A 17,906-nucleotide genomic window follows, 5' to 3' on the forward strand; every position below is an offset into this window, starting at 1 on the left:
TGCTGAAGTCCTAACCACCAGTACTTCAGAGTGTGACCATATTTGGAAATGGAGGTGTTGTGGATGTGATTAAATTAAGATTAATGATCCAATGAGACTGATGTCCTTATAAGAAGAAAGCCCTGTGAAGACAGAGATACCCAGGGAGAAGACCACGTGACGTGGAGAACAGAGACTGGAGTGATGCAGCTGTAGGTCAATGGCCACCAAGGAATCGCCGGCCCTCCAGATGCCTAGGAAAAGTCAAGGAGGGATTCTCCCCTATGGGTTTCAGAGGGGGCATGGCCCTGACAACACCTTGATTTCAGATTTCTGGTCTCCAGAGCTATGAGAGAGTACATTTCTGTTGTTTTAAGCCACTCAACTTGCAGTCTTTTGTTACTATAGCCCTAGGAAACGAATACAGGGACTAAAGAATAAAAGCCATTGTAAATGCTAGTAATAAACTCATCTAATTGCTGGCAAGCACTTCTAGGGACCAAATCCAATATGACTCATTTCTCTGACGTTAACCTGTGGCATTGGGCCTCAGACAGTAGATTTACTACATCATTGAATGGGAATGAACACAGACACTAAACAATGGGACACATTTACAAAATGGAAATCAGGCTATGGTGAAATCTATAAAAGGGCATTCTTTCATAAATTGAGCCTAGCTGGGGATTTCAGACTATTATACTGATGTGGTCATTTACTAGATATGGAACAGTAGTGTCTGTTTGGGAGGATATTTACTTCTCCAAGTTGTATAGTGAAAGAAAAGTTCAAATATTTGGAATTGGAAAATGATGTAATGTGATAGCACTTTGGTCCAAACATAAAACCTAAGGCTCCAATCTAAACCTATAGCAAATGGAAACTCCCCAATTAATGGATGTTGGGTCATTTTAGTGGTTTCATCTGTAATTGTTGATCCCTTTGTTACATAAAGTTAGTTTGGTACCTGCATGGCTATTTTAATGACAGCGTAAATAGCCAGGATTTCAAGCATATGCTGTGTTTCTCTGCAACATAAGAATCCCTTACTTTCTCTTTTCAGTCGAGTTTAAATTACCTGCATGGCTATTTTAATGACAGCGTAAATAACCAGGATTTCAAGCATATTCTGTGTTTCTCTGCAACGTAAGAATCCCTTACTTTCTCTTTTCAGTCGAGTTTAAATTACTCTAATTCCTGTTACCATAATTATCCCTAGCAGAGCAACATTCTTTTAGCAGGAAAACATCATTGTAAGAGGCTAATTCATTTACTCTACTCAAAACTAAAAATATCTTTTTGCTTCTCCCCTTAATTGATTTATATTCAATTTTCTTTAGACTTGTTATTAATTTTATATAATTTCTTTCAAAATGCTCAATGGAAAGTTGTGACTGGTTAGATTCTTTCACATTTGAACAAGGTAGAATTTCTTTATTTTCCTGACTTTCACGAAAGGAAATACTTCCTTAGGAGTCTTGTGTACTAACCTCTAATATCACATAAGACGAGAACATTTAACCATTTATAGGCAAATTTATATATTGATACCAAACACTGGTCTAAAATGGGAAAATACAAGACGTCTCAGAAAAAAGGAAAGAAATGGAGCTGACTCAAAATTCTTTCCAGGAGTCTCCATTTAACATTATCTACTCCTACAGGATATAATTCGTTATGAGGTGTCAGGACTCAGCCAGAAGACACTTGGCTGCACTTATACTAAGTCACATTTTAAGGAAGAAACCTTTAATTCTTTTCAAAAACTGAGAAAATGGCTGCAGACGTGAAAACCATACTTTTCAGGCTACTTGTTTATGATTATTCTGTTTGGATAGCTCAGAGTATAACACAATATGGGGGAAGTTTGCACTCTTTTTCTGGTCTGATGACCACATGTTGTCTCATTAATTTTTTGAACGTGTTGAAGATTCTGCTAGTTTAGCAAACTAATGGTCGCAACAGGAACATTTTATTAATTCACTTGAAGTACAGGTCAGTTATAACAACTTTGTTCTTTCCACCTGTTAAAAGCCTGAAGCAAATTATGCTAAAGGCCTTATTTGCTGGTTCCTTATTGAACCATAAATCCCAACCTCTCTTACGCTCCTGACAAATAGGCAAAGAATTGTTCTCACTCGTGAGAGTGAATATTAATCATACAGTAGGATGAATACCCATTATTGAACATTTAATAGTCACCAAATGCCTATTGGATACCTCATGTTTTCCATGTGTTTTATTGTAAGAGAACAGACAAGATCACCTTTTAAGTTCCCTTATAATCGTGTGAATTAACACTACCTTTTCTTGGTTAGATTCAGTTACAGCCATTCTGTCAAAGAGAAGGCTCTGAACTTGAACTCTCTTGGTGAAAATATGTCCAGGGTTTTCCAGCTAGAGCTGGATTTCACCCTGGAAGCTACCAAGCTCTCCTGCACTTGAATTTTCAACTTGATTAATCAGCTGGAGCCGTTTTGCGTAGGTCACAGGGACTTAGAGGGAATTGTCGAGCAAGGTTTGAGGTAGGCACTAGAGCGCAATTGTTTTATTTTGTAGACGCTCATCAACATGCCAAAGTGATGTACAAATCAACTGCCTTGAGAGGAACGCCAGACCCCTAGCTCTCCTGGGCCGAGAAGCCAGCGCGAGATGAGAGACCCCAGAGCATTCATCAAAGCAGAGTAAGTGACCAGAGCGTGATAGGTTTGGCTATTTCTTCCGAAGTGACTTTGCTTTTCACTTTGGTGTTCCCGGTAACAGCAGAGTCCTAGACTCAGGGTCATTTCCACTTTGCATTAAATACTTTGTGAGCTCTGCACTGGGAGCAAATTAGCAAGATTCTCCTCTCAATCCTGAATTGAGTTCAGACACTGAGCATTGCTGCCTGCCCCCCACAGCCTCATGTTTCTTACCAAGGACGTGCACCTTTTGCCAGTGGATGGAGGCCCCTGGCTAGTGAGGTGTTCTCTATATTGCTTGGAACTTTCTGGGCAGTGAGCACCACTGAGGCAAGCCTTTGAATGAAGGCAGAAAACAGCATTCAAGAGGGCTCCTCGTTTACGATTGTAGTTTCTCAAACAGGCTGCATTTGTTTCCATGTGCCCAGCGGCTGTATGTCTTGTGTAGTCGGTGCTACTGTTATTGCTAAGAGTTAACGTGTACTGTCCACTTGCTGTCTGCCAGGGAAGGGGTTAAAGGCTGCATATTCATTGTCTAATTTTCTTAACCAGATGACTCTAGGAAGCGCTGTTATTAACTAGCTTCCCTTTTCCTGATGAAGAAACAGGCTCAGAGAGGTTAAGAACCTGGCTCAAGGTCACACAGTAAGTGGTATAGTCAGGATCCCAACCTCAACAATTTGCTTCTGGAGTCAGAAGTTGAACTGGGTCTGCTGGACCTGAGAGTCCAGTAACATATGGCCGCTTTGAGGGCAGAGGGAAAAGGATGCCACGTGATTTCTTATTTTTAGATAAGGCTGCTTTGTGCTTGTTCACCTTTCCATTCATTCCCCAGGCTGGGAATGTATGTAATCTGACCCCATTTGGGCCAGAGAAAATGCGTTTGGGTGAAGAATATAATGCTAAGAGTGCTTGTCACAGATTTGCCTGAGCCGTAAGGAAAATCTCCTTCCTAAAGACATTTCCAGATCACAGCTGAGGACGCTTGGGACACAGAGACAGGACATTTGTTTCTAAGAATTCAGAATGAAAAGGGGAAGAAAAGTGGATATTAAAAGTTAGGAAGGCAGGATTTTGAGAAGATGTGTTTGAATAGTTTCTATTCATGATTTCTATTTATTATAAGACCAGGAAAATTTCTTCAGAAAAAGAAAGGATTAGTAAATAGCAAATTAGATAAAAGGAGAGGAAAGAAGGAGCTCTTCAGGCAAGTACTTTGCATTCAACCTCGTACTAAATTTATGTTATCAACTATCTTGCTATTTACTTCTTAAGTTTTTAAAATAATTTTTTTTCTGTAGCACGCATGTAATGTATGTTTATTGCCAAAAATGCACACAAACAAGATAAATATTTCCCATGATCCTACCATATTGAACTAATCATAGCTAATATTTTGGTGCAAAACCTTCAATATTTTGTCTTTTTTTCTTTATATATGAGTGTATTTGACAAAAATGAGATATAACTGTACTCTGACATATTAAAATCATATTCCTATCACATTACATATTTTAGATATAATAATTTACCAAATAGGAGTGCAGTTACCAAACTTTTTGAATGGGTCATGATGGATAAGTGAAGAGGTTTTTCTTCATAACTGACCATAGAAAAGTTCAGATATTGAGAATTTGCAAATACTGCAAAGAAGTGGCAAGTTTAACACGTTTTAATCCAAAAAGTGGCTAATTGTCATATAAAACAAAACAGAAAATAACAGAAGAGCAAAATGCAGTAGAGGGAAGACCCCAGCATGAATCTGAATAGGCAAGTTTTGGGGTGTCATAGCAGGTGGCAGCGGCTGTCTTTTGGAAAGAGGGTTTTCCTCAGCTGACTTGTCTTTTTGCAATCTTGTTGTGGTGTCTGGTGGTCCTGAAGACTGGTGTAGTACCCTAGTCTCCATGTGTTTTTAAGTCTGTGAGCATCATCAATCATGTGAATTTTTGAGTTGCTTGGCCACAAATGTTATTGAAAAATTATTTCTTAAACATAGAAATTCTCTTATGGTCCCTGAGAAATTCACCAAAAATTTGTTGAGAATTTTCTCTGTATCAGGCATTGTGGAAAATATAAACAAAATATTTTTTAAAAGTTAGTCCCTAGAATATCTTACTAATTTACTGGGGCAACAAAACTAACACATGAGACATTAAATGAAAAGACGAAAGTGATACATGAGTGTCATAATGAACAGTGTAGAGAGTTAGTACTGTAAAAGGTGAATGAACCAGGAGAATTTAATGGTGGAGGAAGAAGTTGAGCAGGATATGAAAAGAAGGGTAAGTTTCAGGCGGATGGAAAGAAGAGAGATGACCACGGAATCAGGGGGAAAAAATACAGAGCTTTTCCGCTGGAGCCAAGACAAGATGGCGCTCATGCCACTGTATATCAGACAGCTACACAATGGGAAGAATCTTGGACCACAAGTCACATGCTTTGTTCTGCCAGTTGCTATGTCGGTGAACTTTGGGTTGTTACTTTTTCATGTCTCAGTTTCTCCATTTGTGAAATGGGTAGCATCATAGGGCTACATGCCTCAAAGAGTTTTTGGGGTCTTGCACGAGATGATGTGTATACACATGCTGTAGGTGTCACTTGTGATGGGGATTGACTAGAAATACAGACAGAAGAAGAACACAAAAGGACAACAAAGTAGTTATAACATACCCCAAGCCAAAGTTGAGTGTTTTGAAGACAGAGGGAGTATATCGTTGGGTCAAACGTAGCAAGAGCAAAGGGGAAGTCAGAGGGTTGATAGGTTGATGGCATTGATAATTCCCCTCTGGAGACGTGGAGAAATGAGGGGAAATGAGAAGATGAGGAGGAAAGTGGTTGATGGGGAAATGGAGTGCTTTGGAGAAAGTTTGATGATAAGGATGGGTTTTCATACATTTGTATTTTTTCTAATAAAACGGCACTTTCTTGAGTATTGTGGGCAATGCATCATGTCAAGTCTTTTAATATGCTCTTCCCACTAATTGAATGAGAGGAAAAGGAAATTTCTTCTTTTCTCCTTATTTCACTTATTTTCCCTTTGTATCCCTAGAAGCATATGACACACTTCTCAACAAATAGCTGAAATAGTTATGAAAAAATATTATCATCAATCCAACTGGGTAGTAGTTAGATCTTGGGCAGCAGTTCCAGGCTTATGCGTCACATTTTTAAATCAAGTCATAGAGCTATTATAAATTATTAAGGATAAATATTGTATAATTAACTCATAATGAGTTATAACCATGAGAATCAGATAAAGCATGAATGAATCCATACAGTCCATAAAGGTACATTTCAACGTTTGTGCTTGTGTCATTCCTTTATTAAATATTTAATAGATTTTAACAATTAATGTCATCTTCCTTGTGCATTGAACCTTCTGGTGGACACAAAGCAAAAACCAAAAGATGTGTAGCAAGTCAGAGAAGAAAAAACAGAGGTTGGAGAATTCACACACTCTAGAAGAGGCTCCTGAACTGACCTAATCTGGCAAATTGCCTGCCTAGTTTTGTTCATTATACTCTATTCACACTGTTATTATGGTCAAATCTAGGGCCTTTCTCAGCTCTCATCCTCCTGGATTCAGCATCTGTAGACTTCAAGACTCACGTAGACCTTGTCTGCCTTAAGGACATATACTCCATCTCTCAAATTTCTCCTTAAGCCATTCAACTATAGCATCTTATTTGATTTACGTCTTGGTTCCCTGTCTTGTTATCTGTGGAGGTTCTCGGGAAGTTCTCTGATCTCAATTCTCTTCAACTATTATTCCACAATATTATTTGAAACCCCCATCTTTCCATTCTTGATCCAACTCTGGTTCCCCACTCAGTTTCCTCTTACTAGCAGGGTTTTTTGCTCATATGCACTGGCGTTGTTGCAACTCACATATGTTTAGAATTGAACTATTGCCCAATATTCTCTGGTTGTTCTCCTTATACTCCCCTGAGTATAGAGAGAGTTCTTGGAGCGTTTCTTGGCGAGTCGAGCAAAACAAAGGAACTTGGGTGTAATTTTAGAAAATCATAAGCTCTCTTACTCCCTCATTTAAGGGTTAATTTTGCTTTATCCAATCACACTTGCATTGATATTGTCTACTTGTTCCAGGGTCAAGGTAGCTTTGCTGTCTAACACCTCTCTTCCTAGATGACCTAGTCATTCGGGGAAGAAAAGTTGTCTTCTTTTTCCCTACCTGTTCACCCCAATCAATAGCCCCCAGGGAATCTTGGTTGTGGCCAAATCTCTTTTCTCTACCTCTACCCCCAGGTTTCTGTACCTCTTCTTCACGATTACCTGGGCATGTTGGACTAATCCCTCCGCTGAGCCCTATCCTTGGCCTTCCCTCTCAGCATGTGTCCCGTTCCCTGGTGTAAAGCAGAGATTCTCCGATTCTTTTTCTTTCTTGAATGTCTTACATGGTCCGGGGCTTTGAGTAAGTATGACAAAGACTTGGGTTTAGCAGTCTTTCCATTATGCAGTCATTTCCATTGAAAGCCTGCTTTCTGTTCTCCTGGAGAGCCTAGAGAAGTTTCACGTATTGACATTTCAGTGTCTATATTTTCGGAGTGGGCAAATAGAAAGCTGTTTACTCAGAAGTTTTCTTTTCTCCAGGCTTTGTCTGTTTTCGTCTTATTCTTTGGGAAGGAGACCTCCCTCTAAACCCTGAATGCCTGTTGTGTGGCGCCTCTGAGCTATGACTACTTTACAGTCCCCCGAAAATGTGCGTTTGTGCACGTTTCCTTAGACTGACTTTTGCTGTCTGTGTGCAGGGCAGATAGTAACGCCCCCATGGAAGAAACCGAGGCTCAGAATGGCGAAATGACTTGTCCGAGGTTGTAGTACTAATGAATGGCTGATCTGAGGCTCGACTCTAGTTTGCTGTTTCCTACAGGAGGTTTCCCGCTCTGGAGCATTCTATTGCCTGACCTTTATCAGTGAGCTGTCTCTACTGATTTATCATCTAGGTAAAGTTTGAGTTCAAGCCTAATCACCTTCTCCTCCTCAGGGTGTCCCAGCCTGGATCATCCCGTCGGGCATGTATTCTTAGCCTTATACTTGGGTGGGTAGACGCCTCTACCCACCTGTGTTGGATGCCTGATGTCGGTGCTTACCGCATAGAATCAGGCACCAAACTTATTTTAGCTCAGAGGCACTATGGACTCCATTTACTCTCCATTTACCAGTTTATGGATAAGGAACTGAGGTCCAAAGAGATTTTGTGATTTCCCAAACGTGAACCGCTTTTTAGAGGTAATGCTCACTTCACTGCCCAGATTTCCTAGACTCTCCACTGTTAAGTCTGGGTTAAAATGAACACGTTCTTGGAAAGGAAAGGTCTTTCAGTTGTTATGAGTCACTATCACCACTGCGTGAATTAGCTAATCAGATCCTTCTGACTGGGAGCTAATTTGGGTTGCCAGACCACCTGGCTCACCTGTCCCACAACTCTGAGCTGATAAAAGCCTAGTCTAAATGTCAACTACCCAACAACAAAGACTGCACCATTTATTTTTGAAGATTCTTTCAGCTTTTCTCATTTAAAATGTCTTTCAATATAATGCAGTATTGTCCTTTGTGTGTGAAGATGGTAGAGTTCCTTCATTTCATCCTTCCTCTCTCCTAATAATCATTTCTGTCAAGGCTTTGCATGTATAAGGCACTAGGGTTGAGTCTGTGACTGAGGAAGCATCTAAACAAGTTGGCTTATTTGAGGATCCAACCTATGACTTCAGTTTCAATAACACTCCAAAGACCATCAGAAAATGAAGTCGACATAGCTTTGGGGGCTTTGGATAAGAGACAAGCCTGTATTTCCACAAGGCAGGAGCTAATGCTGGCTTTTCCATTAGATGAAATTTCTTTCAAGTCTCTCCAACCACGATCCCCTCCAGGGTCCCCACCAGACCTGCTTTAAGATCAGCTGAGCATCGAGATACTTGTAAGGTCTTTGGGGAACCTCCTGATTACACGTATCTTTACTGATAATTTTTCTTTACCTTGTGATGTGCTTATTTTAAACAGAGCCCCTACCCAGTCTCCCTTTCCCTCCTGAGCCTCTCTCATTAAATGAAAACTTCCTTGGGCTTGGAAGGCATTTGTGCTGACTTTCTGCCTGGTGGTTTCTCCAGTGATTTAGAAATCTGCACAGATGGGGCTGGGGGAGGGAGGGTACCCAGTTGGCATAGAGGACGTGGAAATTGAAGCAGAACTGGACACAAAATACTTGAGTCTCCAGTTCCATTTGCCGAAGGAAAGAAGCTCTTCAAAGTTTGCAAGATTTTTTTTTAAATCAAAACGTTTTTAAACGCACAGTAAAACAAACTGACGAGTTTTAGCTTCTTGGTATATTAAGCTTAGATTGTCAGATAAGTATTTGTCACTCACAGGCTTTCACCAGAAGGTGAATTTTCCTCATAAAAAGTTATCAATAGGTCAAATGTCTCATGGGGTATAAAGATGAAAATGTCATGGTCCCTGATTTCTCAGTTGTGTTTGTCCTACATGTGAATTAATGAAATTGTAGCAGGGTTTTCTTGGTGGGAACTGCACCTTTAAAAAATGGAAACAAATGATTCCTTTATTAAGGTTCACCTTTAACTCATAGACTATTTTGGCCCAGGAAGCTTTGGAAGCAAGGTGTACTGATAAAAGTCAAGAGCTAATCAGAACTTAGGAAGGCCCGGTTTCATGTCTGAACATACTTGGGAGAGACACTGTAAGAGAAAATTCTTGGATTGGTTTTAACATTTCATCCAATAAAACTTTCTTGGGCAGGGTGTTAGTTGAAAGAGAGGCTATAATTTTAGAAGTCCTGGGACTTCCCTGGTGGTCCAGTGGTTAAGAATCTGCCTTCCAGTGCAGGGGATGCGGGTTCGAACCCTAGTCGGGGAACTAAGATCCCACATGCCATGGGGCAACTACTCCCATGTGCTACAACTAGAGAGTCCACGCAACCAAAAAAAGAAAGAAGTTCTGTTGGTATTCTGTTAACAAGAAGGTTGTTTCCCATCACATTTTGTTTCGGGGGAGTGGCTTAAACTGGATCTCTTTTGTTCTATACTTAAAAAAAATGGATTTTGCATTTGTTGTTATTACTGTGTTTTCTCAGAGAGGATTATCCTCATGAGGAAGCCATTTGGTAGGTAATATTGAATTTCATTTGTTCTAAGCCCACACATATTTAGTCTTTTCACTTTCTTCTTGCCAGGGAACCAAGAGTGCGCTGCTTGTGACAGAGGTGTGCTGTGCTGTATTTCTTACAGATGGAAGATTCAGGTTAGCTGTGAGCTAATAAGAAATTTGACAGCATGGATTTCAGAGTAGGACCAGCAAGTACTCTGGTGGAGTTTGCTGAGAGAAAAGCAAAGATTCAAAACTGAGACTAGTCCTGATTTGAGGTTATGAAAGGATTTGAGGAAATGAAAATTTCCTCTGATGTCAAGAGATCTCTTAATTAGCACAGAGAAGGGAGAAAGAAACAGAGGCTCAAAGTTAAGCAAACTTCTTCATTGAAGGATTCTTTTAGGGGGCTAATATGCTAACATAGTTGTCAGTCTTCAGTATGGGGAAAATTTTGAATTGTGGGGAAACTTAATAAGCATCTTTTTCCAATTTATTGGCCAAGAAATCCCTTTATGACGGAGCACTGAGAAAGTCTTGTGTTCATCCACTATACTTTAGAATATTGTTTTTTAGCTTACCCCATCCTTTAACCAAAATATAAATTTTTTTAATAGATGAAACAAAGTCTTAACAGCTGTAATTTTACATTTGTTGGCATAGTTGTTCTATATCCAGAGAAAAAGATGTAGAGATGCAATGGAAATGAGAACTTAGGACACGGATGGGAATTTTATGTGTATGGGTGACAGTAAAAGTCTTTGGGATTGTTTTTGTCCTGAATCTTCAGGACATAACTGAGATTTGAATTCTAAAATAATGAATTAAGTAGTAAGGGAGTGAGAGGCTTCTAAACTCTCCATAGATAAACCATAAAATGAAGGCAGAGATTAGAAATGCTGTGTTGCAAGGACAATGAGGTTTTTAAGTGGTATGGATACACGTGGAGCCATGAACGATAAATCTCTTCTTGCTTCTTCTAACTTGACAAAGCCTATCCAAATTATGATGAAGACAATTGTGTCAGTTCCAAAGAATGCGTTTCTATAGTTACTATTGTAGGTAAGACTCAATATATTCACTTACATTCAAAAGGACACATATCCAAAGAAAACATTTGTACAGTTGCAGTCAAAAAATTACTATACTGAACACAATTCATTAGAGACTTTTATTATTCTTCCCCCAGGAGCAATGTAGAGCTGGAGACAGAAAATTATGTTGGTTTTCCATCACCTGTATTCTCAGTACTTCAACAGTGATTTGCACAAAGAAATGCTTGTTGAGCACATTAACTTAGTTTTTTTTATCAACTAGTTATTTTTCATTGAAAAGGTAAGGCAGACATACATTTAAAAATTTAAATGTTATAAGAAGCACACAGGATGGAGAGTGGTGTTTACCACTCAAGACTTCCAGGCTCCCACTAGAGAAGCAACCACTGTAACCAGCTTATACAGTGTTCTTCTAGGATGTTCTATGTGTATTGAAGCATAATGCATATATGCGTATATGTAGATATGCATGTAGATATGTACACAGTTATTTTTACACAGGTAGAGGCGTACCATATAGATTGTTCTACATCTTGATTTTTTTCATTTAAATATTCTTAATGACATATATTTTAAGAAATGCGTTCCAATAAATGAATAGTCATATAACATTGACATTTTACTTTTCATTTCTTTATGATTGAGGTTGACTGTCTTTTCATATGTTACAAACCATTAGTGTTTGTTTTCTATGAACTGCCTCTAAGTTCTTTGTCAATTTTTCTATTGGTTTAATGGTCTTTTATAACTGATTTGTAAGAGGTCTTTTTATATTAAGAAAATGAGCTCATTGTCATATGTGTTGAAATATTTTTCCCAGTTGATCATTGGTCTTTTGACTTTGTTGGTATTTTTTTCTGTGCAGAAAAAAACTTTTATGTCATCACATTCACTAATCTTTTTGGAATCTGGGTTTTGAGTATTGTTTAGAAAAGCTTTCTTATCTCCAAAAAGAAATAAATTCTCCTATATATACTTCTAACAGATTGGTTATTTTATTTTATATATTCAAACTTTTAATTTACCTTCAAGTTAATTTAGTGAAACATATCTTTTTAGATGTTTTCTACATGGCTAGTTAGTTGACAATGCCACATTGCTAAATTTCAGGGTATGTAACATTCATTAAAAAAAAATTAACTTTTTTATTATGGAAAATTCCCAACATATAAAAGTATAGGACCTTGAAGATGGCAGAGGAGTAAGACGTGGAGATCACCTTCCTCCTCATAAATACATCAAAGATACATCTACATGTGGAACAACTCCTACAGAACACCTACTGAACATTGGTAGAAGATCTCAGACTTCCCAAAAGGCAAGAAACTCCCCACGTACCTGGGTAGGGCAAAAGAAAAAAGAAAAAACAAGGACAAAAGAATAGGGATGAGACCCGTACTTCTGGGAGGGAGCTGCGAAGGAGGAAAAGTTTCCACACACTAGGAAGCCCCTTCACTGGTGGAGACGGGGTTGGTGGGTGGAGGGGAAGCTTCGGAGCCATGGAGGAGAGCACAGCAACAGGTGTGCAGAGGGCAAAGCGGAGAGATTCCCGCACAGAGGACTGGTGCCGACCAGCACTCACCAGCCCGAGAGGCTTGTCTGCTCACCCGCCGGGGCGGGCGGGGCTGGGAGCTGAGGCTCGGGCTTCGGAGGTCAGACCCCAGGGAGAGGACAGGGGTTGGCTGCATGAAGACAGACTGAAGGGGGCTAGTGCGCCACAGCTAGCTGGGACAGAGTCCAGGAAAATGTCTGGACCTGCCGGAGAGGCAAGATACCTTTTCTTCGGGGTGCGCAAGGAGAGAGTATTCCTTCCATGTGTGCCCACAGAAGGCAGAACACCACCTAAGTGAGCTCCAGAGATGGGTGCAAACCACGGCTATCATCTTGGACCCCAGAGATGGGCATGAAACGCTAAGGCTGCTGCTGTTGCCACCAAGAAGCCTGTGTGCAAGCACAGGTCACTATCCACACCGCCCCTCCCTGAGCCTGTGCAGCCCGCCACTGCCAGGGTTCTGAGATCCAGGGACAGCTTCCCTGGGAGAACACATGGCACGCCTCAGGCGTGCTGGCCTGTCATGTTGGCCTCTGCTGCCGCAGGCGCACCTCGCATTCCAATTATGATAACTGTACCCCTCCCTCCTCTGGCCTGAGTGAGCAAGAGAGCCCTAATCAGCCGCTGCTTTAACCCCCTCCTGTCTGGGCAGGGAACAGACACCTGAGGGCAACCTACAGGCAGAGACGGGGCCAAAACTAAAGCTGAACCCCAGGGGCTGTGCGAACAAAGAAGAGAAAGGGAAATTTCTCTGTGCAGCCTCAAGAGCAGCAGATTAAATCCCCACAATCAACTTGATAAACCCTGCATCTGAAGGATACCCGAATAGATAACGAATGTTCCCAAAATTGAGGTGGTGGACTTTGGGAGCAACAGTAGACTTGGGGTTTGCCTTCTGTGTCTAATATGTTTCTGGTTTCGTTTTTATCTTAGTATAGTATTTAGTGCATATTGTCATTGGTGGATTTGCTTATTGGCTTGGTTGCTATCTTCCTTTTATATATATATATATTTTTTTTCTTTTTCTCTTTTTGTGAGTGTGTATATATATGCTTCTTTGTGAGATTTTGTCTGTATAGGTTTGCTTTTACCATTTGTCCTAGGGTTCTGTCTGTTTGTTTTTTCTCTCTTCCTTTTCTTCTCAGCTGTGTGGCGGGCAGGGTCTTTGTGCTCTGACCAGGTGTTGGGCCTGAGCCTTTGAGGTGGGAGGGCTGAGTCCAGGAAATTGGACCACCAGAAACCTGGCCCCACATAATATCAATCAGCAAGAGATCTCCCAGAGATCTTCGTCTCAACACCAAGACCCAGCTCCACCCAACGGCCAGCAAGCTCCAGTGCTGGACTCCCCATGCCAAGCAACTAGCAAGACAGGAACACAAACCCACCCATTAGCAGAGAGGCTGCCTAACATCATACTAAGTTCACTGACACTCCAAAACACACCACCGGATGCGGCACTGCCCACCAAAAGGACAAGATCCAGCCCCACCCACCAGAACACAGGCACCAGTCCCCTCCACCAGGAAGCTGACACAAGCCACTGAACCAACCTCACCCACTGTGGGCAGATACCAAAAATAATGGGAACTATGAATCTGCAGCCAGTGAAAAGGAGACCCCCCAAAACAGTAAGATAAACAAAATGAGAAAACAGAGAAAGAAAAATACACAGCATATGAAGGAGCAAGGTAAAAATCCACCAGAACAAACAAATGAAGAGGAAATAGGCAGTCTACCTGAAAAAGAATTCAGATTAATGATAGTAAAGATGATCCAAAATCTTGGAAATAGAATGGAGAAGATACAAAAAACATTTAACAAGGACCTAGAAGAACTAAAGAGCAAAGAAACCACGGTGAACAACATAAAAAATGAAATTAAAAATACTCTGGAAGGAATCAATAGCAGAATAACTGAGGCAGAGGTATTGATAAGTGACCTGGAAGATAAAATAGTGGAAATAACTGCTGCAGAACAGAATAAGAAGAAAGAATGAAAAGAATTAAGGACAGTCTCAGAGAACTCTGGGACAATATTAAATGCACCAACATTCGAATTATAGGAGTCCAAGAAAGGAAGAGAAAAAGAAAGGGTCTGAGAAAATATTTGAAGAGATTATAGTTGAAAACTTCACTAAAATGGGAAAGGAAACAGTCAATCAAGTCCAGGAAGCACAGAGAGTCGCATACAGGGTAAATCCAAGGAGAAACATGCCAAGACACATATTAATCAAGCTATCAAAGAGTAAATTCAAATAAAAAATATTAAAAGCAGCAAGGGAAAAGCAACAAATAACATACAAGGGAAACCCCATACGGTTAACAGCTGATCTTTCAGCAGAAACTCTGCAAGCCAGAAGGGACTGGCAGGACATATTTAAAGTGATGAAAGGGAAAAACCTACAACCAAGATTACTCTAAGCAGTAAGGATCTCATTCAGATTTGACAGAGAAATTTAAACCTTTACAGACAAGCAAAAGTTAAGAGAATTCAGCACCACCAAACCAGCTCTGCAACAAATGCTAAAGGAACTTCTCTAGGCAGGAAACACAGGAGAAGGAAAAGACCTACAATAACAAACCCAAAACAATTAAGAAAATAGTAATCGGAACATACATAGCGACACTTACCTTAAATGTAAATGGATTAAATGCTCCAACCAAAAGATATAGACTGGCTGGATGGATACAAAAACAAGACCCATATATATGCTGTCTACAAGAGACCCACTTCAGACCTAGAGACACATACAGACTGAAACTGAGGGAATGGAAAAAGATATTCCATGCAAATGGAAATCAAAATAAAGCTGGAGTAGCAATTCTCATATCACACAAAATAGACTTAAAAAAAAAACTATTACAAGAGACAAAGAAGGACACTACCTAATGATCAAGGGGGATCAATCCAAGAAGAAGCTATAACAATTGTAAATATTTATGCACCCAACATACGAGTACCTCAATACGTAAGGCAAATGCTAACAGCCATAAAATGGGAAATTGACAGTAACACAATAATAGTAGGGGGCTTTAACACCCCACTTTCACCAATGGACAGATCATCCAAAATGAAAATAAATAAGCAAACACAAGCTTTAAAAGGCACATTAGACCGGATGGACTTAATTGATATTTATAGGACATTCCATCCAAAAATAACAGAATACACTTTCTTCTCAAGAGCTCATGGAACATTCTCCAGGATAGATCATATCTTGGGTCACAAATCAAGCCTTGGTAAATTTAAGAAAGTTGAAATCGTATCAAGTATCCTTTCTGACCACAATACTATGAGGCTAGATAGCAATTACAGGAAAAAAAATTGTAAAAAATACAAACACATGGAGGCTAAACAATACACTACTAAATAACCAAGAGATCACTGAAGAAATCAAAGAGAAAATGAAAAAATACCTAGAAACAAATGACAATGAAAACGTGACGGCCCAAAACCTATCTGATGCAGCAAAAGCAGTTCTAAGAGGGAAGTTTATAGCAATACAGTCCTACCTCAAGAAACAAGAAACATCTCAAATAAACAGCCTAACCTTACACCTAAAACAATTAGAGAAAGAAGAAGAAGAACAACAAAAAAACCCCAAAGTTAGCAGAAGGAAAGAAATCATAAAGATCAGATCAGAAATAAATGAAAAAGAAATGAAGGAAAAAATAGCAATGATCAATAAACCTAAAAGCATGTTCTTTGAGAAGATAAACAAAATTGATAAACCATTAGACTCATTGAGAAAAAAAGGGAGAAGACTCAAATCAACAGAATTATAATTAAAAAAGAAGTAACAACTGACACTGCAGAAATACAAAGGATCATGGGAGACTAATACAAGCAACTATATGCCAATAAAATGGACAACATGGAAGAAATGGACGAATTCTTGGAAAAGTACAAACTTCCAAGACTGAGTCAGGAAGAAATAGAAAATATAAACAGACCAATCACAAGCACTGAAATTGAAACTGTGATTAAAAATCTTCCAACAATAAAAAGCCCAGGACCAGATGGTTTCACAGTGAATTCTATCAAACATTTAGAGAAGAACTAACAGCTATCCTTCTCAAACTCGTCCAAAATATAGCAGAGGGTGTTACACTCCCAAATTCATTCTAAGAGGCCACCATCACCCTGATACTAAAACCAGACAAAGATGTCACAAAAAAAGAAAACTATAGGCCAACATCACTGATGAACATAGATGCAAAAATCCTCAACAAAATATTAGCAAACAGAATCCAGCAACACATTAAAAAGATCATACACCGTGATAAGTAGGGTTTATCCCAGGAATGCATGGATTCTTCAATGTATGCAAATCAATCAATGTGATACACAATATTAACAAACTGAAGGATAAAAACCATATGATCATTTCAATAGATGCAGAAAAAGCTTTCAGCAAAATTCAACACCCATTTATGATAAAAACTCTCCAGAAAATAGGCATAGAGGGAACTTATCTCAACATAATAAAAGCCATGTATGACAAACCCACAGCCAACATCATTCTCAATGGTGAAAACCTGAAACCATTTTCTCTAAAATCAGGTACAAGACAAGGATGCCCACTCTCACCACTATTATTCAACATAGTTTTGGAAGTTTTAGCCACAGATATCAGAGAAGTAATAAATAAAAGGAATCCAAATAGGAAAGAAGAAGTAAAGCTGTCACTGTTTGCAGATGACATGATACTATACATAGAGAATCCTAAGGATGCTACCAGAAAACTACTAGAGCTAATCAATGAATTTAGTGGAGTAGCAGGATACAAAATTAATGCATGGAAATCTCTTGCATTCCTATACACTAATGATGAGAAACCTGAAAGTGAAATTAAGAAAACACTCCCATTTACCATTGCAACAACAACAACAAAATACCTAGGAATAAACCTACCTCAGGAGACAAAAGACCTCTATGCAGAAAACTGTAAGAAACTGATGAAAGAAATTAAAGATGATACAAACAGATGGAGAGATATACCATGTTCTTGGATTGGAAGAATCAACATTGTGAAAATGACTCTACTACCCAAAGCAATGTACAGATTCAATGCAATCCCTATCAAACAACCAATGGCATTCTTCACAGAACTAGAACAAAAAATTTTACAATTTGTATGGAAACACAAAAGACTCCGAATAACCAAAGCAATCTTGAGGAAGAAAAACGGAGCTGGAGGAATCAGGCTCCCAGACTTCAGACTATACTACAAAGCTACAGTAATCAAGACAGTATGGTACTGGCACAAAAACAGAAATATAGATCAATGGAACAGGATAGAAGGCCCAGAGATAAACCCACACACATATGGTCACCTTATATTTGACAAAGGATGTGAGAATATACAATGGAGAAAAGACAGCCTCTTCAATAAGTGGTGCTTGGAAAACTGTACCGCTATATGTAAAGAATGAAATTAGAACACTTCTTAACACCACAGACAAAAATAAACTCAAAATGGATTAAAGCCCTAAATGTAAGGCCAGACATTATGAAACT

At 39.4% G+C, this 17,906-nt stretch overlaps 1 protein-coding gene across 1 annotated transcript in view; it reads left to right on the plus strand.

Moving 5' to 3' along the window:
• Positions 1 to 17,906, plus strand: part of IPCEF1 (interaction protein for cytohesin exchange factors 1) — a 183,075-nt gene that overhangs the window by 4,923 nt on the left and 160,246 nt on the right. Inside the window, exon 2 of the mRNA XM_067701721.1 lies at positions 2,539 to 2,663. The gene's annotated coding sequence lies outside the window, so the exon portion shown is untranslated. The remainder of the gene's footprint in view (positions 1 to 2,538; positions 2,664 to 17,906) is intronic.

The sequence above is a fragment of the Pseudorca crassidens genome, chromosome 13, assembly GCF_039906515.1.
Source record: "Pseudorca crassidens isolate mPseCra1 chromosome 13, mPseCra1.hap1, whole genome shotgun sequence".
NCBI lineage: Eukaryota > Metazoa > Chordata > Mammalia > Artiodactyla > Delphinidae > Pseudorca > Pseudorca crassidens.